Consider the following 26,895-nt stretch of genomic DNA (forward strand, 5'->3'; position numbering starts at 1 on the left):
CCTATCGTAAAAACAGGAGCAGATTTGATTTTTTCCACAAAAGCATATTTTAAAATCCCTCCCTTGGTAAATTTGTAAACATTAAGTTTCACCCCCTAAAATGGCATACCCTAGTGGTGGAGGCTATATCACACATAGAAATGCACAAGCTCCCTGATTCGAAATGCCAGCGTCTCTCACTTGTTTTCCTGGAACTGGCAACAACAAAGTCAACAGCTATTTGCTAGTTCATCTTAATGAGCGACAACCTTTTGCCAAGCAAGAACATGGATGGAGCTCCATTTGCTCTTTGCAGAGACTTCCAACCACAGCCACTGGCCATGATCCAGAAAAGTTGCACACAACACATTCATGCCTTGCCAGGCTTTGCGCTTCTTCCTTGGGAAAAGACCTGCACCTCCCTGGTCTTATTCTGTTTCTCAAGGTTTCATAACTGATTTGTAACACAGCAGGGATGCTGCACTCAAAAACAGAAAACCCCCAGAGCCCAGCTGCATGGTCTTTTCTGTACAAAACCCAGTTTCTTTTGCAATGCTGTCCCTCCTAAGCATTGCAGAGCTTACTTATGTTCTCATGCTATCACAAAAAAGCAGTAATAAAGAGAAACAGGGAGCATCAACATCAACTGAGGCAACACAATGTCACATAAATGTTTTAAGGTTGTGTGCTTTGCTGAAAACGCAATCTTAAAACCAACGTGGAAAAAACAAGATTTGGGTGAGTGGGTATAACAGCTATAATGAGTATAATGATTTAGGGTATGTCTGGAGCAGACTGCAAACCAGCTAGAATCCAAACAGCCTGCATTTAAGCAAAAGCCCCCAAACAGCAAAGCCTTTAGAAAACTGGGTAGGCAATGTAGTTCCCTCTAGGTGTCGTTGGACGACAATTCCAATCAGCTCCAGCCAGCACATCCAATCAATTATATTGATTGTGTGTGTTTGTTGTATTTATTTTAATTGATGCTGCGAGCTGCTTTGGGTCTTGCACTGAGAGAAAGGCAGGATATGAAACAAATAATCAGGGGTGGTGCCAGTTCAATTCATAGCTGTCAACTTTTCCCTTTTCTTGCAAGGAATCCTATTCGGAATAAGGGGATTTCCCTTAAAAAATGGGAAACGTTGACCGCTATGGTTCAATTCCAATGTTATGTTGAGGGTACCAGTTGCCTCCCCCTGCCCTAGAGAACACAACAACATTAGTTTTCTCCAAAACTGATTTTATTCATTAATGGTTCATATCCCTTATTATCACTTATTACCCAAATTGCTGGATAAAATGACGGGCCTTGCTGTTTTCCTGCAGTGCTCCCTGGTAGGAAATGGACTAAATGTGACTAAAGAAGTTTCTTCTAACTACAGTAAGCCTGCAACTTATGTGGGCTGGGGTGGGTACATTCCAGAGATCATGCCTAAAACCCAGATCGTGCATAGTCAAAACGCACTGAGTTCCATACCAGGTGAGATTGCCAAAGCATATATGTCCCAAGCAATTCTGGAGATGCAATTTGCCGATATAAAAAGATATTTACAAATGAGAACAATGCACTGTCCAAATGAGATAGGGCAATCTGAGTTCTGAACATGATTTTGGAGAAACTATTAAACCTCAAACCTTCTGGTGCTAGTTAAATATCACCCCTTGCTCCTCATTAAAAATTATACATTTAATGTATTCCATTAGGCATACTCAACCTCCTTCCCTCCCTCCGTCAACCTCCAGTACAGTACATTTTGCAAAGTGCAACTCGTCTGATGTTTTTAATGAAGTCCAAGGCTTAATTTAACACTTATAAGTTGCTTTGCCAAAATCCGCTATTATTCTCACTCTTTTTTCTTTTACAGAAAGAAGCAGCAGCTGGGCTGGAACTCTGAGCAACACAGGTGTTAAGCCGCAAAATGTATTAAGAATGCCCAATGGTGATTCAAAACTGTTAGCCAGCACATTAAGAGCTGCAAACTGGGTAAGATGAGACAACAGGAAACCGACACACTTTGGGATTACTAGAACTGAGAACTTCTGGGGAATATCAAGCCCTTGCACCATACCTCCAGATTTGATGAATGGGACTTTTCCTGTATTTGTATAGACATATTTGAGTCTAGGAGAGATACAGTGGTTCTTTTATTAGATGGCCACTGGTCAAGGAAGAAGGAAGGCTTAGAATGGGGCACCACACATAATTCATACATTTTTCTTCCCCCTGCAAATGGGCTTCCTTTACTGGGCCTTAATAAAGGTTAGATGGTATATCTTCTTTTAATTGCCCCAGAGTACTGTTAGCCCAGAAATGGAAACAAGAAGAAATTCTGACGAAAGAAGAATGGCAGATGAAATTAATAGACTATGCAGAATTGGACAAAATGACAGGAAGGATTCGAAACCTGCAGGACCAGAGATTTACAGAAGATTGGAAGAAGTATATGAATTATTTGAAGAGCAACTGTAATCAACAAATTACGCTAGTAGGACTACAAGAAGTTTTGTAAGGAGAAATATACGAAGTGTTACGAAGTAGAAAAAGATAGAGATATTGGTTATGAGTTTGAAATGTAATAGGGAAGATAACAAATGCATACTGAGAGATTAGATTGGAAAATTTTCAGGCAGGATTGATGGAAGTCAAAAATTTGAATAAGATGTAAAAGTATGTTTAATTACTGTTGAAAATGATATGTTAAAAAAACTAATATAGATAGATAGATGATAGATAGATAGATAGATAGATAGATAGATAGATAGATGATAGATAGATAGATGATAGATGATAGATAGATATAGATGGTAGATCTTTTAATTGCCACAGCTAATTTTTTTGCCGTGTTTGCTGTCACCTGGTAATCTTGGTCTGCAAGAGGAAAAGATACTGTAGCAGTGGACAAACGACCTGGCATAGAAAACAGAAGAGGCGGAGTAACCTTGTTCCACAGATCTTTATAGAGAGAACAAGCTAGCAGTACGTGCATTACTGGTTTGATACTGCTGTCTCCACATGGAGGTGGTTCTCGGCCTTTTGGCTAAGATCAAGTGCAGAGAGGTCTTTATACATTTAAGTTAGGACATGAGCAAAAAGCAGGTTTGTTAGTACTGCTCCAGAGAGTTTGAGATAGATCAGAACTACTAAATTAAAACTTTGGGGGCAGGGGGATATGGACCAGGTATTTACACATTTGGTACCCATTTGGAGTCAGCTATTGTCAGCTATTGTCCCAGGTGGGTGTGGGTGGCGCTGTGGTCTAAACCATAGAACCTAGGGCTTGCCGATCAGAAGGTCGGCGGTTCGAATCCCCGTGACGGGGTGAGCTCCTGCCAACCTAGCAGTTGGAAAGCACATCAAAGTGCAAGTAGATAAATAGGTATTGCTCCGGCGGGAAGGTAAACGGTGTTTCCGTGCACTGCTCTGGTTCGCCAGAAGCAGCTTAGTCATGCTGGCCACATGACCCAGAAGCTGTACGCCAGCTCCCTTGGCCAATAAAGTGAGATGAGCACTGCAACCCCAGAGTCATCCGCGACTGGACCTAATGGTCAGGGGTCCCTTTGCCCTTTACCTTTACCTATTGTCCCAGGTGTGTGAGAGAGTTATGACAGAGCAGGTTCTTTCTCCAGACACAATGTCATACAGAGCATCATTTCCGCTGGCTTTCACAGGCCAAGTAATTGATTTCTGTTCGCCAACCAATATATCAAGGAGAAATAGGAGGATTAAAATTTGCCAGTGCCATTGCTTTGAAGGCAGCCGGCTGAGTTTCAAGGCCAGGATCAATCCAGCTGAAAATGAAATCAAAGTCACTCTGACCATCACATTTTACAAAGATTCAGGCAGAATATGCAAAAAGATATATAATCCAGAATACCAATCTGTATTCATAAGCATGAATCAAAGTTGTACAAAGCACAAGTGCAGACTCTTCAATTGTCCCTATTTTCCAGGGACAGTCCCAGATTTATAAAAGCCATCCTGGTTTCACATTTGAACCCAGAAAGTCCTTAGTACATCCCTATTTTCACTGGAGATATATTGGAGGGGATGAAGTAATGCAACCCCTGGGCCAAGGAGATAAGTAACTATACAACCTTTAGAAGACATATGAAGGCAGCCCTGTATTTTTTGATGTTTAATGTTTTATTGTTTTTATAAATGTTGGAAGCTGCCCAGAGTGGCTGGGGCAACCCAGTCAGATGGGTGGGGTGTAAACAATAAAATGATGAGGATGTGGATGAGGATGAGGATGATGAAACAAGACATCCTTATTTTCGTCATAGAAATGTTGGAGGGTATGCAGGCATCTACCAGATCATTCTGACTTGGTGAATACAGTGGTACCTTGGGTTAAGTACTTAATTCGTTCCAGAGGTCGGTTCTTAACCTGAAATTGTTCTTAACCTGAAGCACCACTTTAGCTAATGGGGCCTCCTGCTGCTGCCGTGCCGCCAGAGCACGATTTCTGTTCTCATCCTGAAGCAAAGTTCTTCACCCGAGGTAATATTTCTGGGTTAGTGGAGTCTGTAACCTGAAGCGTATGTAACCTGAAGCGTATGTAACCCGAGGTACCACTGTATAAGGAAAGTGTGTAAGGGGGTAACTAATTATTCTCAAGAATGCTTATAAGGAAGTATAAACATATGCTATAGGATGGGGTGTCCAACCAGTCGACTGTGATCGACACGTCGATCCCTGGGTGATCATGGTCACCTGGGTGATCATGCTCCCCTTAAAAAAAAAAAAAAAGCTCAATTCTACCAGTTTATTTTTCCGAGAGTAGATCACAGTCTCTTGGGAGCTGGACATCCCTGTTATAGGACATCAGACATAAAGGGTGAAAGAACCACAAAAATGTTTCCCCTCCACTAATTCCATGACTTCTGTGATACAGTGGATATGTTAACTCAGTATTCTGCCTTCCACACGTCTAATACCTCCCACATTTTCTTATCGATGCTTTGGGCTAAAAAGTTGTTTAAGTGCACTCTCTCTCTCAAGAGCAGCAAGCTAAATGAAAAACATGTCATCTGATGCAGCACATTTTTCTTTCAGCTTAAAAAGAAGACAGCAGAAGAAGAACTCTCGTGAATTAAAGGGGATTAGCCCCAACTGTTTTACAGTTCCAGGCTGCGCCATTTTCAGGCCTATCTTCTTACAGGATTACAATATATATATCTACAATGAACAAATGCTTCACAACAGACTAATCCAGCTCAGTCTAAATTCAGAATGAGATTTAATTTTTAAAGAGCAGAAAAACCTCTCTGCACTGTTATTTTATTCCCCAGGGTGTGAAACATGTAAGAACACGTCAAACTGTTTTTACGCAACAGGGTTCAATCCCACAAATACGTCCCAGTAAACAGGCATAGGATATCAGGTCAAACAACCTGAAAAATTCCTACAGTTCCCTCCAATAAAGGTCTTAGGTCTCATGCTGATCACTACCCCTCATGAAACACCAGTATGCTCTGATTCACCACAAGGAAAAATCCTTCCACTACTAGCACAGTAGTTTTCAATATTTGTATGTGGTTACCCATAGCTGTTTCGAAACAGAACATGTATCCAGTGGTATTTTTAAAAATAAACATAGACACACCCACAATGTACATGTGATGTGCTCTTACAGAGTGGTCATGGGACTAGGGTGGTGCTGTGGTCTAAACCACTGAGCCTCTTGGGCTTGCTGATCAGAAGGTTGGCGGTTCGAATCCCCACCACAGAGTGAGCTACCATTGCTCTGCCCCAGCTCCTGTCAACATAGCAGTCTGAAAGCACACAAGTGCAGGTAGATAAATAGGTACCCCTGCGGCGGGAAGGTAAACGGCGTTTCCGTGCACTCTGGCTTCCATTGCGCCAGAAGCGGTTTAGTCATGCTGGCCACATGATCCGAAAAGCTGTCTATTGGCAAACGCCAGCTCCCTCTGCCTGAAAGGGAGATGAGCGCCACAACTCCATAGTTGCCTCAAACTGGACTTTACCCTCCAAGGGTCCCTTACCAATGCAAAAATTGAAAAGGGCTCCTACATCTTTAACGGTTCTGTAGAAGAGAGAAATTCAGCACTTTGAGGTCCAGTGATAATGATTTTTATGGAAGTCTCTGCAAGATGCTAACTAAGCTTTATGAACTATAGTGACTGAGACGTAGTAATAATATCACAGCCAGTAGGTGGTGGTAATAGGGCCTCTCTTATGGCCTTGCAATGCCATTAAAATCTGAGAAGAAAGGTGGATTTCATCAAGTGTAGCATATGTAACAAACTGCACCTGCTGACATTCCCTCTTCTCCACAACTGGGAGTCCTGGCCTCATTTTCACCTGCCCATCCTAACTATTATTCCTCTGCAAACATCAGAGTGCAATGATAATAATAATATAATAATAATAATTTATTATTTATACCCCGCCCATCTGGCTGGGCCTCCCCAGCCACTCTGGGCGGCTTCCATAAAAACTAAAAATACAGTAAAATATCACACGTTAAAAACTTCCCTGAACAGGGCTGCCTTAAGATGTCTTCTGAATGTCAGGTAATTGTTTATCGCTTTGACATCTGCTGGAAGGGCGTTCCACAGGGCGGGCGCCACTACCGAGTGTTATATGGTCTCGGCGGCCGCCCCCAGTCACCAGTCTAGCTGCCGCATTCTGGATTAGTTGTAGTTTCCGAGTCACCTTCAAAGGTAGCCCCACGTAGAGTGCATTGCAGTAGTCCAAGCGGGAGATAACCAGAGCATGCACCACTCTGGCAAGACAGTCCGCAGGCAGATAGGGTCTCAGCCTACGTAACAGATGGAGCAGGTAAACAGCTGCCCTGGACAAAGATTTGACCTGTGCCTCCATGGACAGCTGTGAGTCCAAAATGACTCCCAGGCTGCGCACCTGGTCCTTCAGGGGCACAGTTACCCCATTCAGGACCAGGGAATCCTCCACACCTGCCCGCCTCCTGTCCCCCAAAAACAGTACTTCTGTCTTGTCAGGATTCAACCTCAATCTGTTAGCCGCCATCCATCCTCCAACCGCCTCCAGACACTCACACAGGACCTTCACCGCCCTCACTGGTTCTGATTTAAAAGAGAGGTAGAGCTGGGTATCATCCGCATACTGATAAACACCCAGTCCAAACCTCCTGATGATCTCTCCCAGCGGCTGCATGTAAATGTTGAAAAGCATGGGGGAGAGGACAGAACCCTGAGGCACCCCACAAGTGAGAGCCCAGGGGTCTGAACACTCATCCCCCCCCCACTTTCTGAACACGGCCCAGGAGGAAGGAGCGGAACCACTGTATGACAGTGCCTCCAGCTCCCAGCCCCTGAAGACGGTCCAGAAGGATGTTATGGTCGATGGTATCAAACGCCGCTGAGAGATTCAGCAGAACTAGGAAACAGCTCTCATCTTTGTCCCTAGCCCGCCGGAGATCATCAACCAGTGCGACCAAGGCAGTTTCAGTCCCATGATGAGGCCTGAATCCCGACTGGAAGGGATCCAAATGGTCCGCTTCTTCCAGGCGTGCCTGGAGTTGTTCGGCAACCGCTCGCTCAATCACCTTGCCCAAGAATGGAAGATTTGAGACTGGGCGATAGTTGGCCATCGTGGCCGCATCTAAAGATGGTTTTTTAAGAAGCGGTTTAATAACCGCCTCTTTCAGCGGGTCTGGGAAGGCTCCCTCACGGAGGGAAGCATTCACCACCCCACGAAGCCCATCGCCCAGTCCTTCCCGGCTAGCTTTTATAAGCCAGGATGGGCAAGGATCCAGGAGACAGGTGGTTGGTTTCACTCGTCCAAGCAGCCTGTCCACATCCTCGGAAGTAACAGATTGGAATTGATCCCACTCAACTTGACTAGACAGAACTCTAGCACTCTCCCGCCCCGGCCCTGCTCCCACAGTGGAGTCTACTTCTTCCCGAATCTGAGCGATTTTATCTGCAAAAAACTTTGCAAAATCATTGCAGGAGAACATGTGGCCCGTACTGGGCCCCGATGTTGCAGGTGGTTCCGCTAAATTGTGAACCACCTGAAAAAGTCTCCTGCTGCTGTTTTCTGCAGATGCAATAGAGGCGGTGAAGAAATTCTTCTTCGCCGTCGCTATCGCCACTTGGTAGGCTCGACGTTGAGCTCTAACCTGTGTCCGGTCAGATTCGGAATGAGTTATCTGCCACCGGCGCTCTAGCCGTCTCAACGATTGTTTCATTGCCCTCAGATCTGTGGAAAACCACGGGGCTGTCCGGGCTCCATGCAATCGGAGAGGGCGCTTCTGAGCCAAACAGTCAATAGCCCTGGTTAACTCCACATTCCAGCGGGCCAACAGGGAATCAGCTGAAAGGCCATCAACATGGGATAAAGCATCCCCTACCACTCTCTGGAAACCATTTGGATCCATTAAGTGGCGGGGGCGGACCATCCGAATTGGTCCCACCTCCCTGCAGAGGGGATGGGTCGCAGAGAAGTCCAGTTGCACCAGGAAGTGATCTGACCATGGCACTTCTTTCGTTTCGCTTTTACTTAGTGTCAGATCACCAACATCCATAGAGGTAAACACCAGGTCCAAGGCATGTCCACGGCTATGGGTTGGGCCAGACTTATTCAGGGACAGCCCCATGGAGGCCATGCTTTCCACGAAGTCCCGAGCGGCCCCTTGTAAGGTCGTGTCGGCATGGATGTTAAAATCCCCTAGGACGACCAAGCTAGGTGTCTCCAGGAGAACATCCGCCACGACCTGAAGCAGCTCGGGCAGGGAATCCTTGGTGCAGCGGGGAAGTCGGTACACCAAAAGGAATCCTGTACTGCCCCTATTGCCCAACTTCCAGAACATGCACTCGGAAAACTGGGTCTTCCCAATAGGACGCTTGGTGCAAACTAATGACTTCCTAAAAATCACTGCAACCCCCCTCCCCGCCCACATGACCTGGGTTGCTGTGCGTAAGAGAAACCTGGTGGACAAGCAGCGGCAAGGACAGGCCCATCTGCTTCATCCAACCAAGTCTCTGTTACACATGCCAGGTCAAGTCCTCCTGGAATGGCTTCAGGAATGAAGTGTCTTAATCCGCATCTCCCCCCCCCCCAATCTGGCTGTGAAGGCAGCCACAGCCTCTGTGGACACACAAGAATCAATTTCATCAGAAGTCAGTGACCCATCTGTTCTAGTCCTCTCTACCAACAGGTTTGTGTTGCTGTCATTCAGATCATCACTGGGCTTGTTTCTCCCAGATCCAACATCTACCTCCCTCCCCACCAAAAATGAACAGAAGCAATTCATTCTAGCTGAAGCTGCAGCAGGGGAGAGAGAAAAAGATGTTGGGAGAGATTTGATGCAAGCTTTGAACCCACAGGATTGCTGGCAGAACATGGAGTGTTCGCCAAATGCAACTTCAATAAGCTCCAACTCATACGGCCAAAGGTCAGGGATAATGTGAGTTATAGCCCACCACAGATGAATGGTGCTGTGTTGGTTACTCAATTAAGCAATGAACCCACTGGGTTGCACTAAACAAAGCCACTGTCCAAGTAGAACAACTTCCAATAATTCAATGGAGCTTTCTCTCCTTTTCCTCTCCCTGAAAGCCCCCACTCCAAATCTGCGCTGGGGTTCCCTCAACACACCAGAGCAGATTTGGGGGGTGCTGTTTTGGGGAGAAGAGAAAGTCTTAAGTTCTACCACACAAGCAGAAGTTGCTCCACTTGTGCAAATGTCGATTTCAGTCCATTGCCATTCATAGATTCAACTGTATTTGGAAATTCAATGGGGAAAATTTGGGAAGGAGGTTATTTCTTCGGCTCAAGTCACAGATGTAGCCCCTTTTACAGTTTTCTGCTTGTTTGCTCCTTCTTAACTTTCAGGCACCCTGGCAACCAAGTATTTAGTAGCTATGTGCCGCAAAATGGCAAATGCTTGGGTGGTGGTGGGGTTAATGTTTCATTGCAGAATGCAGTGACAGCACATTTGCTTTGGCTATTAAAGAGATGTTCTCCAACTGCGAGAAGCTAAATGTGTGTACTTTTCAAAATGTACACTTTTGAATATGTGGTGCTGCTGTCATAAAACCTGGAGGAATGCTCTGCAAGAGTTGGCAAATGATGCTTTGAGATCATTTGTCACCACGATCCTCCAACAGCTTTCCACAGAAAAACAAAAACAAAAGAAGGAACAATGGCAGAAAACCAAACACAACGCTGTAAATTGTGTACTTATGGGGGGTACCAAAGCATTAACACATGAATTGCAGGGGAAACACACCTGGGCTTCTTGATTTTGTGTGTGTGTGTGTGTGGATTTATACGAATGCAGGAAGAGGAGGGCAGGTCAAAAGCCAGTTTTCCAGGGATATAGCCTTAGATTTTGCCTATGGAAGCAAAGCTTGACATTGCAATGACACTCAATCTACAACTTTGGAAGGTGGTTGAAAATGTTTCCAGAACAGGCCCTTGACCTGGTATTTAAACGAAATGGAAATAAGTCCCAACAAACCAAAGGAGGTTATTATGAACAAATCAGGATCTGAACTTGCAAAAACTAAATAATGCACAGAAATTGTATTATGAAAGTATTTTATGCAACTAATGCAAACAATTCTATTATGAACACAACATGCTGATTCCAAGTAGGTTCTGGGCCCAGTGTGGAAGCCAGTGGTGTATTGTGGTGGAGTCCACAGGGCCTGCTGCCCCGGGCACAAAATTGTTAGGGGCACAAAATGTCAACTCCTGGTGCTGCCTCAATACAGCTGCATGTTTCCATTGCTGGGCTCCATTGAAAACGGCTTCTCCATGTGAACCAGGAAGTGACCTCTCCAGGCAATGGAATGACTCTTCTTTTCTTATCTCTGGGGCCACAATCTCTTGGGTGATGCGTACTCCGTAAGGCAGTTGAATGCGTATGAGTACTCTGCCAGTTGCCCTCCCTCCCAAGCCTGCTCCATGTGGCTCTGGGCACTGGCAACCCACGCTATGCCACTGGTAGAAGCACAGGGAACAGGAGGTACTTTGCCTCCCCCTCCCTACTGTGAAAGCCCTGAGACATCTGAGGCAGGTATCTCGTGCTAGTGCTGGGATTGGCACAGACCTCAGATTCACTAGACAACTTGCCCTCATTCTGAACATCTGCAATCTAGCAAAGAAGAAGAAGAAGCGTTTGGATTTGATATCCCGCTTTATCACTACCCTAAGGAGTCTCAAAGTGTCTAACATTCTCCTTTCCCTTCCTCCCCCACAACAAACACTCTGTGAGGTGAGTGGGGCTGAGAGACTTCAGAGAAGTGTGACTGGCCCAAGGTCACCCAGCACCTGCATGTGGAGGAGCGGAGACGCGAACCCGGTTCACCAAATTACGAGTCCACCGCTCTTAACCACTACACCCCACTGGCTCTCAAAGGGAAAAGTTGAGGCTGCTGAGTGTTCGGGGGTTGCTGTTTATGTACATGGAGTGGAGATCTTCCCTCCTGGGGCGCAGACTTCAAACTGGGAGATCTGCAGGACAGGAAGCGGCACTAAAAACAGCACTTTCTTGTTGTATCACAGCTGGGCTGTCAGGATGTGAGACAAAGTTCTAGATCGGAATCAATGGTAGGGAACCTATGCCTAATCTTTCCTTCCTCAAGTTTGTCTACGTTGACATTTGACAACAATGGGAGACCCTGAAAACAGAATAATCTAACAGTAGGGGATTTGTTTTGAATGGATTATAGCTATTCCGATTCAAAACACACACACACACCCTTCCTGCATCTTTACAAATATTGGATGGTTGAAATATTTGGTCATTAAGATTCCATTTAGAATGGAAGCATCTTTGGGATGGTGCAACTTTCTCCTTTAAAGGAAAAGCAATGCTATTTTTGTAGATAACAACTTCAAGACCAGGCTGCGTGTGCAGAGGCTGTTGGGCGACGAATGGTCTTTGGAGCCATACTGCCATTTTGGGAATGGAAAACGAAATGCAAGCTTAAATGTCATTGTGCCTTTGCATTCTGAGATGCGATACATTCTCCGTGTTGGGAATGATTACAGAAGGAATCAAAAACAAAATTTCCAATATCACAAGGCCCGTTATACAAGCTCTTGTGATGCAGCCACATTCGGAATGCTGTACATAGTTTTGGTCATTCCTCTTAAAAAGGATATCGTAGGAAAAGGGAGAAAGAAAAGGGTGCCCAAAATGATCAGTGGGTTGGAACGCGTCATCTTCTTGTAAAGGCTAAAAGTGCTGGGAAGGTTTTTAAGTCTGAGAGCAGGGAAATGATTAAGAAGGAATGTGATTTTATTTATTCAATTCCTTGTTAAACTTTGTAAGCTGCTTTCCGACAAACAACAACAACAACAACCCACACCTCCAAGCAGTACACAAATTTTAAAAATGGAATGCACTTTTGAAAACATTTTTTTGGGGGGAGGGGGACAACACAAAACAAAACATCACTATAAAAAGCAGAAAAGAGCGTCAGTCCATCACCTTATCAAATGGCGAAACTGGTTCCAGGGACATCCAGCCAATACCCAAAGCCCAATGAACTTGAAACAAGAGGATTTTAACCATGTTTTTTTTTAAAAAAATTAAAATGGGATGGAGCTGGGGGGGGGGCACCTTTAACAAATCAAAGTCCTAGGAGGTCATGACTCTTTAAAGTGAGAAGGTGCTGTTTTAAATGTATAATGCATATGGGGCCTTAGTGGGAACTAGACCATAGTTTGTGTAACATTACGACTTGTTCACACATTACACTGAACATGGGCAGAAACTCTGTCTACACATGTGCATGTGTTTGTGTGAAAGGATGTAAACATCTTGCTTTGTGCAGCTCAGCTACTGTGTACACAGCTACACAAACCATGCGCTTGTTGAACATTGCACACGAACACCCCTAATGGCATCAAGGTGTACAGTGGAGGATGTAAGGAGCTCTCCACCAAATTCCTGGGGTGCTGGAATAGAATTAAGACTTCTCTCTAAATTGCCAGTTGGATTAGAGTCTTTGAACCAGAGGGCTGTCCTGAAACCTGGGGGGGGAAACTGGCCAAGTATCAACAACTTCAGTATCAAAATTGAAGATTTAAGAACTGAAATCAAAATTGTTCGACTTACTGCCTGGGGAAATTAAAATGGATACGTAATCCCAAGATTCTGTTAGTGGGTCTTTTTTTGTCTTCTCCTCTGAATTCATGCCCTGGCACTTCCCACATCAGGGAACCTACTTCATCGCAACCCAGGGACACATTAAAAAGAAATATTCATCACATAAAGCTATCAGCAGCAAAATCCTCTTGTGGCGATTTTACCACGTCAAAGGGGACCGCAGGAATCAGCGATGGACAGAACTTCCAAATTTCCAATTAGCAATTGCTTTTAAAAATTGAACCAGAGTTCCAACCCCCAGTTAATTTGCATAGAAATAGGGAATTTGAATTAATTGTAAAGAGCTCCTGGAGTGGTGATGACATCACTGGTGCACCGGGATCTATATGAGCTTTAAACCTCTTGGCAATGTAGCAAATGTGGTTTCTATTAGCCATAATGCTATCATGGGCATCTGGGGTGGGGTGGGGAAGGGGGAGACCCCTCCCTCAAAGAGCCAAAATTCTAGATTCCCAGCTCTCACTTAAAAAAACCAAAACCTTATTCTGAGAAACTACCCTGTGAGAAACTGCTGCTCAGTGTGTCAGCCAATGCATGGATTCATGGCAGTAACTGACATTGAGGAAAACGGATCGGGCCAATTAGCCAAAGGAAAAGCTAAATGGCTCATCCATCTGTGGAGGAACTTCCCAGTTCACATTTTAAAGCCTTTTTTTTTGGCGGGGGTCCTTTCCTGGTGGAGAAATGATTGTGGCTTCACATAAAATAATCTGGAAATTCAAGGTTTTTAAGGTAGCTGTAGCAGTGAATCTACCAACAAAGAAAAACAGTAGCAGGCAAGACAGATTTTTCTAACTCATGCCTTTTGTCATACTAAAAAATCATGCAATTTCCCCTTGCTAAGCTTGTAAACTTTTTAGAAAACCTCCTGCCAATGCCAATGCAGATCACCTTTATTGTACTCATATTTCAGGGGAGAGGGTGGCAGCTGAGATAGCCTGGTTTAGACCAGGTAGTAGAATTTTAGCATACCCATTTTGACTGGTTGCAGGCGGAGGAATCAGAATAGTATATGATAGTCCTACAGTGAGGCATTGCATTGGTATCCAGTTTCCATTATTATTATTTATTAAATTTCTATACTACCCTTCATCTGACGACCGCAGGGCAGTTTACAATATAAAAACACAAAAATACACAACATAGTAACAAACAAAAACAATAACCCCCTCACAGTTTAGAAGGCCACAGATTGGCTAATGAGCCAAAGACCTGGAAGAATAGGAATGTTTTTATCTGGTGCCTAAATATATGTAACAAAAGCACCAGGCGGGCCACCCCAGGGAGAGCATCCCACAAGTGGGGAGCCACCACCCAAAATCCAATACTGCCCCCCTCCAGACCTCTTGCAGAGGAGGTACACAAAGAAGAGCCTCAGATGATGATTACAGTGTCCTGTTTGGTTCATATAGGGCGAGGCAGTCCTTGAGGTAGTGCATTTAGCGATGCGGGTGGCGCTGTGGTCTAAACCGCTGAGCCTCTTGGGGTGGCCGATCGGAAGGTCGGCGCTTTGAATCCCTGAGACAGAGTGAGCTCCTGTTGCTCTGTCCCAGCTCCTGCCAACCTAGCAGTTCAAAAGCACACCAGTGCAAATAGATAAATAGGCAGCACTGTGGCGGGAATGTAAACAGTGTTTCCGTGCGCTCTTGTTTCCATCACGGTGTTCTGTTGTGCCAGAAGCACTTTGGTCATGTGGCCACATGACCCGGAAAGCCATCTGCAGACAAATGCCGGCTCCCTTGGCCTGAAAGCGAGATGAGCGCTGCAACCCCGTAGTTGCCTTTGACTTGACTTAACAGTCCAGCGGTCCTTTACTTTTACCTTTACATTGCGTTTTTATAAGGGAAATGTTGCTATTAAGTTGATTGCTGCAGCAGCACAATTCCTTTAGGGCTGCAGGAGGTGAAGGAGTCAACAGGAAGAAGTGAGGATTTCAGCTATAGCTGCAAACTCATATGAACTAGACTACTATTTTTTGATAGTTCAATTCACAACTAATCTAACAAAAGTTTCCATGAAGAAATGAGCTCTCTCACCAATCTGTTTATGTTTCACTGATTAAGACATTTCAGCTAAATTGCACAAAATATTCAATACTGAATATTCAAATACTGAATAAGAAAGGAATAGTTCCCTGAGAGCAAAAATGTGGCTCTCATGAACAACTCACAATGTGGTTACCTTAAAGACTGGTGCCTTCTAGGCGATTTAAAAATCTGAAGTCACATCAGGTAACAAAATAAGACTCTCCTTCCTCTCCAAGTTCCTTCTCATCCAGTATTCCTATGCTTCTGAAATAAGGCTCCATAGGGCAGCAAAGTTGACATCCTGTTCCTATTTACAGAGCTTGGAGAGCTTCCATGTAGCATAATATGTAATCCTTCCTTATAAAAGACCAACCCCATAAGACCTTACGATGCAAAACAATTAACCAGGAACACAAACAACCTTGTTGGTTAGGTAAATAGAACTGAAAATACTCTCTTGTAATATCAAGTGTTTATGTCTTATGTCCACAATTACCCAAGATGGCAGAGAAGCAGTTCCCCAACCCGCCCCCCCAATGAACCACTTGAAAACTGCCGAGGGTCTTGGGAAGACCACTTAATTGTTTTTGCAATGTGCTGTGCTAGACGCTATATAATTTTTAATTGCATTTTAATTGCTTCTTTTATTTCTCATATATTCTCTATGTCATCGAACTGAAGTTTGAACTCCACAGAATCCCAGTTGTAATACAATAAAGTACATTACAAAAGAAGCAATAAGAATACAATTAAAAATCAATATGAATGCCTAATGTGATGGATGGGCCTTCTCCTGTCTTCATCCACAAATCCACAAACACACTGTTATTCTGCCCTTAAAGACAGATCCATTCCTGCTATTACTTCAAGCAACAGTTTAAAAGGTCTGTGCATGCAATGGCATGTGGATGAGCATCAGGCTTAGAAACCCCATTCCTCCTTCCATTCCACTCAGGAGAAGTATGTCTGCTGATCTACAAATTGGATATCCTGGTTTAAAACAAACTCTATTCAGTTGACAAACAGGCCAGCTTCAAACATGGGTTTGTTTAACAAGATGGCTTGTTTAACTAAGCATTGTTTGTTTTAAGCCAGGACACTTGGTTTGCACATAATGCCAAGCTAAGTATGTGAAAAGAAAACCGCCGATAAAATTATGGGGCCAGCACATCACTCAGAAAGGTGCCTAAAATCATGACAAGACAGAAGTACTGTATTTGGGGGACAGGAGTGCGGGCAGGTGTGGAGGACTCCCTGGTCCTGAATGTGGTAACTGTGCTCCTGAAGGACCAGGTGCACAGCCTGGGAGTTATTTTTGATTCACAGCTGTCCATGGAGGTGCAGGTCAATTCTGTGTCCAGGGCAGCTGTCTACCAGCTCCATCTGGTACGTAGGCTGAGACCCTACCTGCCAGGAGACTGTCCTCCCAGAATGGTGCGTGCTCTGGTTATCTCCCGCTTGGACGACTGCAATGCCTTCTACGTGGGGCTACCTTTGAAGGAAACCCCAAAACTACAACTAATCCAGAATGCGGCAGCTAGACTAGTGACTAGGAGCAGCTGCCGAGACCATGTAACACTAGTCCTGAAAGACCTACATTGGCTCAGAGTATGTTTCCGAGCACAATGCAAAGTGTTGGTGCTGATCTTTAAAGCCCTAGACGGCCTTGGCCCAGTATACCTGAAGGAGCATCTCCACCCCCATCGTTCAGCCCAGACACTGAGGTCCAGCTCCGAGTGCCTTCTGGCGGTTCCCTCACTGCGAGAAGTGAGGTTACAGGGAACCAGGAAGAGGGCCTTCTCGGTAGTGGTGCCTGCCCTGTGGAACGCCCTCCCATCAGATGTCAAGGAAATAAACAACTATCTGACTTTTAGAAGACATCTGAAGGCAGCCCTGTTTAGGGAAGTATTTAATGTTTGATATTTTATCGTGTTTTTAATATTCTGTTGGGAGCCGCCCAGAGTGGCTGGGGAAACTCAGCCAGATGAGCGGGGTATAAATAAGTTGTTGTTGTTACCAGTACTACTACTACTACTACTACTAAAAGGGGTCACCAGGCTGAAATACAACCATCCCCTTTCCCACACCTGAACTGGTCAAATTAAATATGAGATCAACATAATTAGCAGTACAGAAGACCATCCAGTGCCCCCCCCACCAGCTATTGAAACAATCCACAAACAGGTGGGTCAGCCAAAAATTCCTACATGGCCCCGAAGTGACCAACCAGTCGCACTGAGAGGGAGGGAGGGAGGTGCTGCTGCCAGAAAAATATGAGGGAGGAAGACAGCCATCCAGCCTTTATACGGACATCCCACCCAAAAGCATATGAGTGACACAAAGGTGCCATGCTGGTCAGTACCAATGCAAAATGGGCATCAGAACGGACCCTGAGACAAACTATTTTTCTATGGCACATTTCAAGCTAAGGAGTATTCAACAGCAGCCTTAATTCTGCAGCAATGAATTAAATGAGAAAGCCCAACATTAGAATGAAGGAAATAAAGACCTGCACTACAGGTTTGAGAACAACGCTGCCAGCCTTTGTTGGCAATAAAATATGACACAGTTGCTTCTTTCTAAGCAATTTACTGAACACCTGGGTCAAGGAAACATAGCGACGCTGCTGTTTTGTTTCTCCCCAGCAAAAAAAAAGAGAGAGAGAAACGTTCAAGGTTTCCAGAGGAAACATTTTATAGAAACAATGGAATGGAAAAACTGGCAATCAGAATAAGTGTCCTTGCTGAAATGTTGCTATACAGTACTACTCAAAAAAATCTCAGTACAGTGGTACCTCGGGTTACATACGCTTCAGGTTACAGACTCCGCTAACCCAAAAATAGTACCTCGGGTTAAGAACTTTGCTTCAGGATGAGAACAGAAATTGTGCTCTGGCGGTGCGGCGGCAGCAGGAGGCCCCATTAGCTAAAGTGGTGTTTCAGATTAAGAACAGTTTCAGGTTAAGAACAGACCTCTGTAACGAATTAAGTACTTAACCTGAGGTACCACTGTACTGTATAAGAATTAATTTAGACATTTTTTTAAAAAAAAGAACCCTGTAAAGATGAGCTATTGATTCTTGTTTCCAATATGTGCAGATGAACTCAGGACTCGGTGAAATAGGAAGACTTAACAAATTCATTTTTCTGCTGGCAAAACCTCCCCCCCCCCTTTAGATCATTCTTTTCAGTTGATACAGTTTTCTTTTTTTGCAGATCAACAGTGCGGATAAAATCTTGGCTGTAGCAAACCAAAGAAAAGGAAGTTTTGATCTCAACAGAGTCAGGATTTGATTCATTAGGAAAACCTTCAGCAACTGAGTGCCTGACATATGTTTCGAACTGCAATGCCTATTACCTGCAGTGAGCAGCACCAGGGAGCAAAGGCTGCTTTAAGATACATCCCATTCGCTGATCCTTTTAAGAAGCCAGCTGTATATGAGAACACCACCGTCCCATCAAATCCTGGGCAAGGACCAGGCAAATAACATCACAAACCAAATTCATTCACGCTATGCAAAACATCTGTTTTATTCAGCATTATACAGGATCGAACTAAACCTCCCTTTAGTTATGCGGTTATAAAGTCCCTGCTAACATGCAAAAAAAGGGGCTGTGGAACAGAAACGTCAAAGAGCAAGAACCAAAAAAGGCACATTTTTTAAAGCAACCATCGAACTCATAATTCCTATATATACTTCCAAAGGAAATAAAATTTGGGGAGGCCAATAATTTTTCTGGCACTATTAATTGCAGAGCTAAAACCAATTTGTTTTACGGGACTCCTTTTTTGCATGCAAAAGATACTATTTCAAGGGACCTGGAATATTTCTCAGAATATCAGTGCTAAAAGATGCCTTACCCTAGACTGTGAAATCCCAGTCCGCAGCCTTCAACTCTTAGGGAAGCGGCTGCACAAACAGATGGCGGAATCGCACTGGGCATTGTTCCGAAGAGAACTCCTTTAAAGCAGCTCCTCCAGCTGCTTTAAAAGGAAGTGGTTGATACATAGCAACACAGGCATCTTGGGGTGTGTGTGCCCCCCTTCTCTTAGTAAGGCACTTGCCAAGAGAGATGGGGGAACTCCCCACTCCGCAGACTGTCTCCTTCAAAAGTGCCACTTTTAAAAGATTTTTGCACCCGTCCCTCCCGCACATACACAAAAGTTCACCAAGACATGACACATGCATATCAGTAAAATGTGGAGGGAAAGAAGGGAGGTCTTGCTTCTGCTTATCTTTAACTAATAGCTTAACATTTGCCTCAGCTCATCATAGCTGTAAAGCCAGCAGCCTTGCCTTAGTCATTGCAAGGGGAACACAAGTTCCCCTATTTTTCGCTCTATAAGACGCACCAGACCACAAGATGCACCTAGTTTTTGGAGGAGGAAAACAAGAAAAAAAAATATTCTGAATCTCAGAAGCCAGAACAGCAAGAGGGATCGCTGCGCAGTGAAAGCAGCAATCCCTCTTGCTGTTCTGGCTTCTGTGATAGCCGCGCAGCCTGCATTCGCTCCATAAGACGCACACACATTTCCCCTTACTTTTTAGAAGGGAAAAAGTGAGTCTTATAGAGCAAAAAATACGGTACCTACAAGTACATCTGCAGGTTATAGGAACGGATAAAAAATGGTTTTTGAAATAGTAGAAAGTTGTTGAACTCCTTTCGACACACGACTCCAGACACTGCATTCTTAGATGGATCCAAGTTGTTCATCCCGCCAAACCCAAACCCCAGAGTTGAAAAGTGTTTTTGAAATATGTTTAAAGCATATTTTCTTTTAAAAGGATAAGTTAAGGCATTTGGTGGGTTAGATACGCAATGTCACTACATACTTAAACTATAATCCTCATGTTCAAAACAGTTTGTTTCCATGTTTTGGCTTATTTGACCCCTTCTGTATTGATTTGCTTATACCAGTTACATTGCTGAAATCTGAAAATACCTAGTTTGAAATACAAATTTGTCCTGCTTTTAACAACCACCTCAATGTTGTTGTTCTTTCACTCCTATTACACTACAAGCCAGTGTCCTCATCTCTCTCTCTCTGTCTCTCTCTCTCTCTCTCTCTCTCTCTGCCCCCCTGAATGCTGTAATGGCCGCACCCCTGCTGCTACATGCCAAGGTGTCTAGGTTTTTAGTACAAACTTGGGATACTTTAGTTCAGCCTTTCTCAACCTTGGGTCCCCAGATGTGGTTCGACTACAACTCCCATCATCCCTAGCTAGCAGGCCCAGTGGTAAGGGGTGATGGGAGTTGTAGTCAGCAACGTCTGGGAATTCAAAGGTTGAGAAAGGCGGCCCTAGATCCGCGATGTCTCAGAGGGTCTTTGTACCTGAAATATGTGCTCATCCATATCTGAGATACAAGATGCCCTGGACATAAAATTCTGAGTTGACTGAATTCCTCTAAATGGATTCAGATGCTATGGAGAACTTCATTTCCCAGGTTCCTTGGTACCTGGGATACTGCCATAATAGCATGCAAGATGCCAACAAATGGCTATTAGTTATGATGGCTGTATTCTACCTCCACCGTTGGAGGCAATATGTTTCTGAATACCATTTGCTAGGGATCGCCAATGGGGATCATGCTATGGGGCTCAGGTCTTGAGAGGAGACTTCCTGTGGGCAACTGGTTCAGCTGAACTCCTCTTATGTCCTTATGAATTACAAAACCAATTACACAGACTCATCCTTACACTTTCAAATTTACAATACTGAAATTTTTTTTAAAGCACTTTTAGTGAAATGAAATTAATTGAGCCTGTAAGTTTACAAAATAATTTTAAATTAGAATTGCCACCACATTGACTTCAGCCTTTAGAATTTGCTAGCTCTGAGACCTTGGCGGGACTTCTCTGCTCCTTTGTTTCACCATATATTGGCAAAATACCTGCCTATTGATGGCAAGTATCACATGCCACATTAAACCCTCGTTGTAAACAAACCTATGGTTGAATGTGACTGTACTGGGACAGGCTGCTAAAGAGTTCGCACTGCAGCAAAATAAGCCAGAGTCCGGCTTGTCGTGTGTGAAGCCAGGATCATGGCTTGTTTCTCTCCAAACAAATGATAAGTGGAAAGCTAAGAACAAGAGCTGAAGTGAAAAAAACCACAAACCCAGATTCAGACAACACAACAGGCCAAATCTGGCTTGTTTCATCTGCAGCACAGCAGAAGAAGGAGAAGCAGAGTGGAGTGAGAATTTTTGAGCAGCATCAGTATGCTGCAAATATACATTAAACCATCATTTGTTTTCAGATATGGTTTAATGTGGCCCGTGAAGCTCAATGTTTTCCAGACACCAAGCTCCAAGTAAAACTGAAGGCCATGATGAGAATGTCATGCAAAACTTTAGTACACAAAGAAACGATGCTTTAAGATAAACACACTGATCTCAGAAAATATCTATGCAAATTTCCTCAAAACCACTTATGGCACATATGGAAGGAAATGCAGATTATTTCATTTCCAAACCACTAAGCACAGATTGAATCCACAGCAAAACAAGCCAATCAATACACAACGTAACAAAGAGTCAGATTGTTCTGGTAAGAAACCACGTTCGGCCCAAGTGAGCTATGCTACATTTTTACGATCAGAAAGCTCTCCCTCTTTCTTCCTGTTTTATTTTAAAGTAGAACTGTTAAGCAGTTTGTGATCAATGTGCATTGCATCCTTGAGTTAAAGGTAAAGGTAAAGGGACCCTGACTGTTAAGTCCAGTTGCGGACGACTCTGAGGTTGCTCATCTCGCTTTACTGGCCGAGGGAGCTGGCGTTTATCCACAGACAGCTTCCGGGTCATGTGGCCAGCATGACTAAGCCGCTTCTGGTGAACCAGAGCAGCGCACGGAAACGCCGTTTACCTTCCCGCCAGAGCAGTACCTATTTATCTTCTTGCACTTCGACATGCTTTCAAACTGCTAGGTTGGCAGGAGCTGGGACCGAGTCATGGGAGCTCACCCCGTCGAGGGGATTCAAACCGCCAACCTTCTGATCAGCAAGCCCTAGGCTCTGTGGTTTAGACCATGAGTTAGTGACTAGTTATTCACAATCTCTGAATGGTTAAAAACAAAGAAAATGAACGAAGGAAAAAATAACCCACATAACCCTTTTTGTTCTTGAAATCACAAACATGGTGACCTGAAATTGGGGCCACCCTAAAACTTGAACATGTTGGGTCCCTTTTTCTGTTCATTTTCCAGCTCTAGGACATTTGTTTTGAGAGGAGATGACACAATATTCCACATGTGGCTGGAATATAGGTTCACATAAGAGCACTGTGGACCTGAAGTTTGTCCTTGCAGATTCTCCAAAAGAAAAACAAGAAGACTGGCACGCTTCCACATCCTCTTTACCAAACTCGATTATTGGAATGAAAACGCAGGACTGAAATGTTATTTGTCACAATGAGAAACAAACTCATGTCAAACCTGAACTCCGTAGAACCCTAATAGGTCTGCAGTTTAGCATTACATTATTTAATCTCACCAGTTAGCTTTTTTTAATTTATTTTTTAAGGAATTTGAGAACTATATGTCATGAGCCTCGCAATGTTGTTGGGCCGGGAGTCAGGGCATTACACCCTAATCAACTTTATAGTGAATTATTGTGTTGTACGATATTTAAAAAACTCAGCCAAGTCTAGTGGCGCTCCCTGGTATCCATAGTTAAGACTATACACAGGCAAAAACAAGATTAATAATTTCAGAACTGAACCCAAATAGGGTGGTCACAGTATCTGCCACTGCTGAATAATTACATACCAGTGTCACTAAGTTTGGTAAAGTCCTGAAAGCCTAATTCGGGGGGGGGGGTATATTAATGCACAAGGACAAAAAACACAAACGAAATAGCAGAATCTCTTTTTGGAGGGCTAATTGGTATTTTATCACTGAGAAACTAAAATACTCCACTTTTACATGTCCCTTGGTTCCATACCAGTCAATGTTTTCTGGTAAATCATTAGCCCCCTTCCCAAATTGTTTAGGGTTCCTCATCTCATAGAGGATGACTCTCCATAGGACTTTTGCCAAATATGCAAGGGTAAGAGGGGGTGAAGCCAGGACAGTGCAGGAACCCCAGGATCAAGGCAGAGGGGCAAGGTTGGATTTAGGTTTGATGAGGCCCTAAGCTACTGAAGGTAATAGGGCCCTTTATATGTCCAGCTGTCCTTTGCCAACAACAAATTGTTGCTGTTTTTTCTGTTGAATATATGCTATATGGTAATTTATGGACCTAATAGGTATCTAAAGTCATTTGCACATGTTGCCATGCAACTAGTCCATGCAGAATGTAGGCACCCTATTTATAGAAATGAGCAAACCAGTGATATTTTAGGGAGCAGGCTAGCAGGCAGGGCCCATTACTTACATCATAGGAGCCGACACAACACAAAACACTGTTGCTGTATGTAGGTTTTATTTTATTTGTTATTTATCTTATATTTTGGAAATGTACAGCCAGGTGTGTTTTTTCCTTTAAATTTTTTTTGGGGGGCCCCCAAAAGAGTGGGGCCCTAAGCTATAGCTTGTTTAGTTTAGACGTAAATCTGGCACTGCAGTGGGCCATGTGACATTTGGGGTGGGCCAAGAGGTATGAACCATCTTCCACACACACCCCAAAAAGTGCCTTTCACACAGAGGACTGATGCCTCCACGGGGTCATTCTTCCTGGCAAATCGCTTTCACGACTTTGTCATTTCAAAATGCCTTTGGTATAGGACTCCAAAAATATATAAGACAAGTAAAAAAAATCTGCTGGAAATGTAAGGAAGGAACCTTCTACCATATGTGGTGGTCATGTAAGGTAATAAAAGCATTCTGGGAAATGATCTATAATGAATTGAAAAAAATGTTTAAAATAACCTTTATAAAAAATAAAAAAGAAGCTTTTTTACTAGGAATTGTATGTTCCGACATCCCAAAGGAGCAGAAAAGATTTTTTACATATGTGACAACAGCCACACAGATGCTACTAGCCCAAAGATGGAAAGAAGGCAAAGTCCCTACCAGAGAGGAATGGCAAACTAAGCTGATGGACTATGGCGAAATGGCAAAACTGACCGGAAAGCTTAGGAACCAAGAAGAACAAAACTTCAACAAAGAATGGGGAAAAATTATAATTTTTCAAGGAGACCACTGTAAGCAGATGAAAACATTCACAGGATTTAATAACACTTGTAATATAGCAAATATCATGAACAATATGGAGAGATGTAAAAAATGGATTATGAAATAATATGCACTTGAAAAGGTTGATAATAGGACCCACAGAGGGGAGAGTGGGAAGTCTGGAGATTCAGGGAAATCTCTAAATATGGATATGTATTTTGTATTGTTATAATTCTACACTTGTAAAATCAAATAATTTTTTTCCCAAAAAAGCAACAACCTGTTAGAATGTGTGTGCACTGGAATTTGAGTTTCTATTCTTCATCACACATGTGCACATTGCAAATTGGACAGCTCATTCATTAGAGCATCAGACTCTTAATCCCAGGGTTGTACGTTTGAGCCCTACATTGGGTAAAAGATTCCCTTCTAACACTACAACTCTATGATTTTATGAGCATGGACACCAAGGGACAAGGACATATGCCCACTATTCTACATGCTGTGGTTGGAAATATCCATGTTTACCTAGTATATTTTCTTTACTTATATAAATTTATTTATTTGGTTTTTCAGATTAAAATTTCACAGTCACACGTCTAACATACAACATAAAAACAAGATTCCAAGGAATCTCTTGGACTTTCCTCCTCCTCTTTGTGGGTCCTATTGTCAATCATTTCCTCCTGCATCTTTTATACTAATCCAAATCTTTTATCTCTCCATTGTATCCAAAATTCATCATTAAACGACAAGTGACATTCCAACCCTACTAACGATCTTAGCTGTTTACAATGGTTTTTAAGATAAATTATAAAATTTCCTCATTCCTTATTAAAGGAATTATTCATTTTAGCCATTTTGGCATAATCCATCAACTTGATCTTCCATTCTACTCTGATAGGGACTTTATCTTCTTTCCATCTCTGGTACCTCGTATAATTTCAACCAAGGGCATCTACCTTCATGGTTTTGAAATGCTGAGATCTGACTGAGCTTATGGCTCAGTTGATTCTTCCTTGCTTGCCTCGATGTGAAACATCAGTGCCCTGCTTCCCTGTCCACCCCAACCTTTCGCCGCCACTGAAACAGGAAGCACTGTCGAAAGCATTTTGAGGTGCATTTGCTTCATAATAACCATAACCATATCCACTTCAATATTAGTGGCTTGGTTAAGTTTTAGGTAACAGCAGTTGTAGTTAGTGTTGCACAAGACACCCTGAGACAAGGTCAGGCATTGTATAAAGCAGGAGTGAAAAAACTGTGGCCCTCTAGATGTTGACGAACTGCAAATCCCATCATGCCAAATCATTTGCCATGCTGGTTAGGGCTGGCTAGAGTTGGACTCCAATAGCAACTGGAGTGACACAGGCTCCTCAACCTTGGAATAAAGCATGCAGAAAATAAGAGACGTCAGCAAGCTGTTATTTATTGGCTGGGGAAGGGAAGAGAATGGCCGCTCAGATAACAATCCTTGTTGCACTATCATTGCTCCCGTGTCCACCTGTGACCCATCAGAGAGTATCCATTCAAAAGTGAGATCCCTGCCCGACCCCCACTGAAACAATCCAGTTCCAGATATCTTTCCGAGAGAAGCTGCACACAGGTTTCATCTGGGCAAAGCAAAAAAAGGAATCAACACGCGTCACTCAAACGTGAAATGCCATTTCCTCCTTCCCTCACCCGTGGCTAATTTTCCACGCAGAGAGACCAGCTGCATTTAACAGCTCCATAAGAAAACATCTCCTGCAATTAGGAAGCCCACCTGAAAATGAATTTCTGGGTTACATAAAACGATGCTGCGTTTTTACCTTTTCTTCCCAGCCTCTCGTGCTGCACGGACTGATTACCTTTTCACCTCGCACAGACACAAAAGGTTTGACCAGGAACTTGCAGACACAGCTTTGGAAAATATTCCAATGTCACTGAGCTAAAAGGCCGCCCGAGTTGACTGAGCTGCAAATTCGCCTCTGGGTGTATCACATGGCTGAGGCTGTTGCCTGCCTCTGTATGAACTGCCTTGTTCTCTGAGAGTTTACCTCTCCAATTCCACCGCCCCCCTTCTCTCTGACTTCCTTTTAAAAGGAAAGGTCCGTGTATTTTTCCCTTTGACATAACTGAACTATGTAACTTAAAGCTTCTCACACTATTAAATTTCAAGGTCTCTAGTTGCTTCTGTGATGCATTGTATTAAACAGAATTTAGGGAAGCCATAAAATCATTAAAAGTGTGGTGTTTATGGATAAATCTACAGGTCAGATTATCTGCTTCTCACTCTCTCTCTCTCTCACACACACATATACTCAAAAACTATTTTAGAACATGCTTCAAGAAAAACTCATACTTGAAAATATAACATATACTGATTTTTCCAGCTCTTCTCTTTCACCTCAGAAACACAGTCATCATAGCCACTGATAATAAGTCTTGTACTCCATGAATTTGTCTGATTCTCTTTCAAAGCCAGCCAAATAGTCCAGCTCCCATCAGCATCTACCAGCATGATGGAGGACGCTGGGAGTCATAGCAAACATCTGGTGGGCACCTGGTATGGCAAGACTGCTCTGTTCTTACCATATTCCTATTTGCTGTGGATATAGACCAATTCTGTACCCACCTTCTATACCTATTCTTCTGTCCATTCT

The 26,895-nt window shown here is 43.5% G+C and overlaps 1 protein-coding gene across 13 annotated transcripts in view; it reads right to left on the reverse strand.

The window, feature by feature from the left end:
* Positions 1-26,895, reverse strand: part of PLCB4 (phospholipase C beta 4) — a 208,693-nt gene that overhangs the window by 131,578 nt on the left and 50,220 nt on the right. For 2 of the 13 annotated variants that reach the window (XM_053380663.1, XM_053380666.1), the window contains exon 1: positions 26,062-26,205. The exons of the other annotated variants lie outside the window; for them this stretch is intronic. The gene's annotated coding sequence lies outside the window, so the exon portion shown is untranslated. Of the gene's footprint in view, positions 1-26,061; positions 26,206-26,895 lie in introns of those variants that run through there. 13 annotated transcript variants of the gene reach the window in all.

The sequence above is a fragment of the Podarcis raffonei genome, chromosome 3, assembly GCF_027172205.1.
Source record: "Podarcis raffonei isolate rPodRaf1 chromosome 3, rPodRaf1.pri, whole genome shotgun sequence".
Taxonomy (NCBI): domain Eukaryota; kingdom Metazoa; phylum Chordata; class Lepidosauria; order Squamata; family Lacertidae; genus Podarcis; species Podarcis raffonei.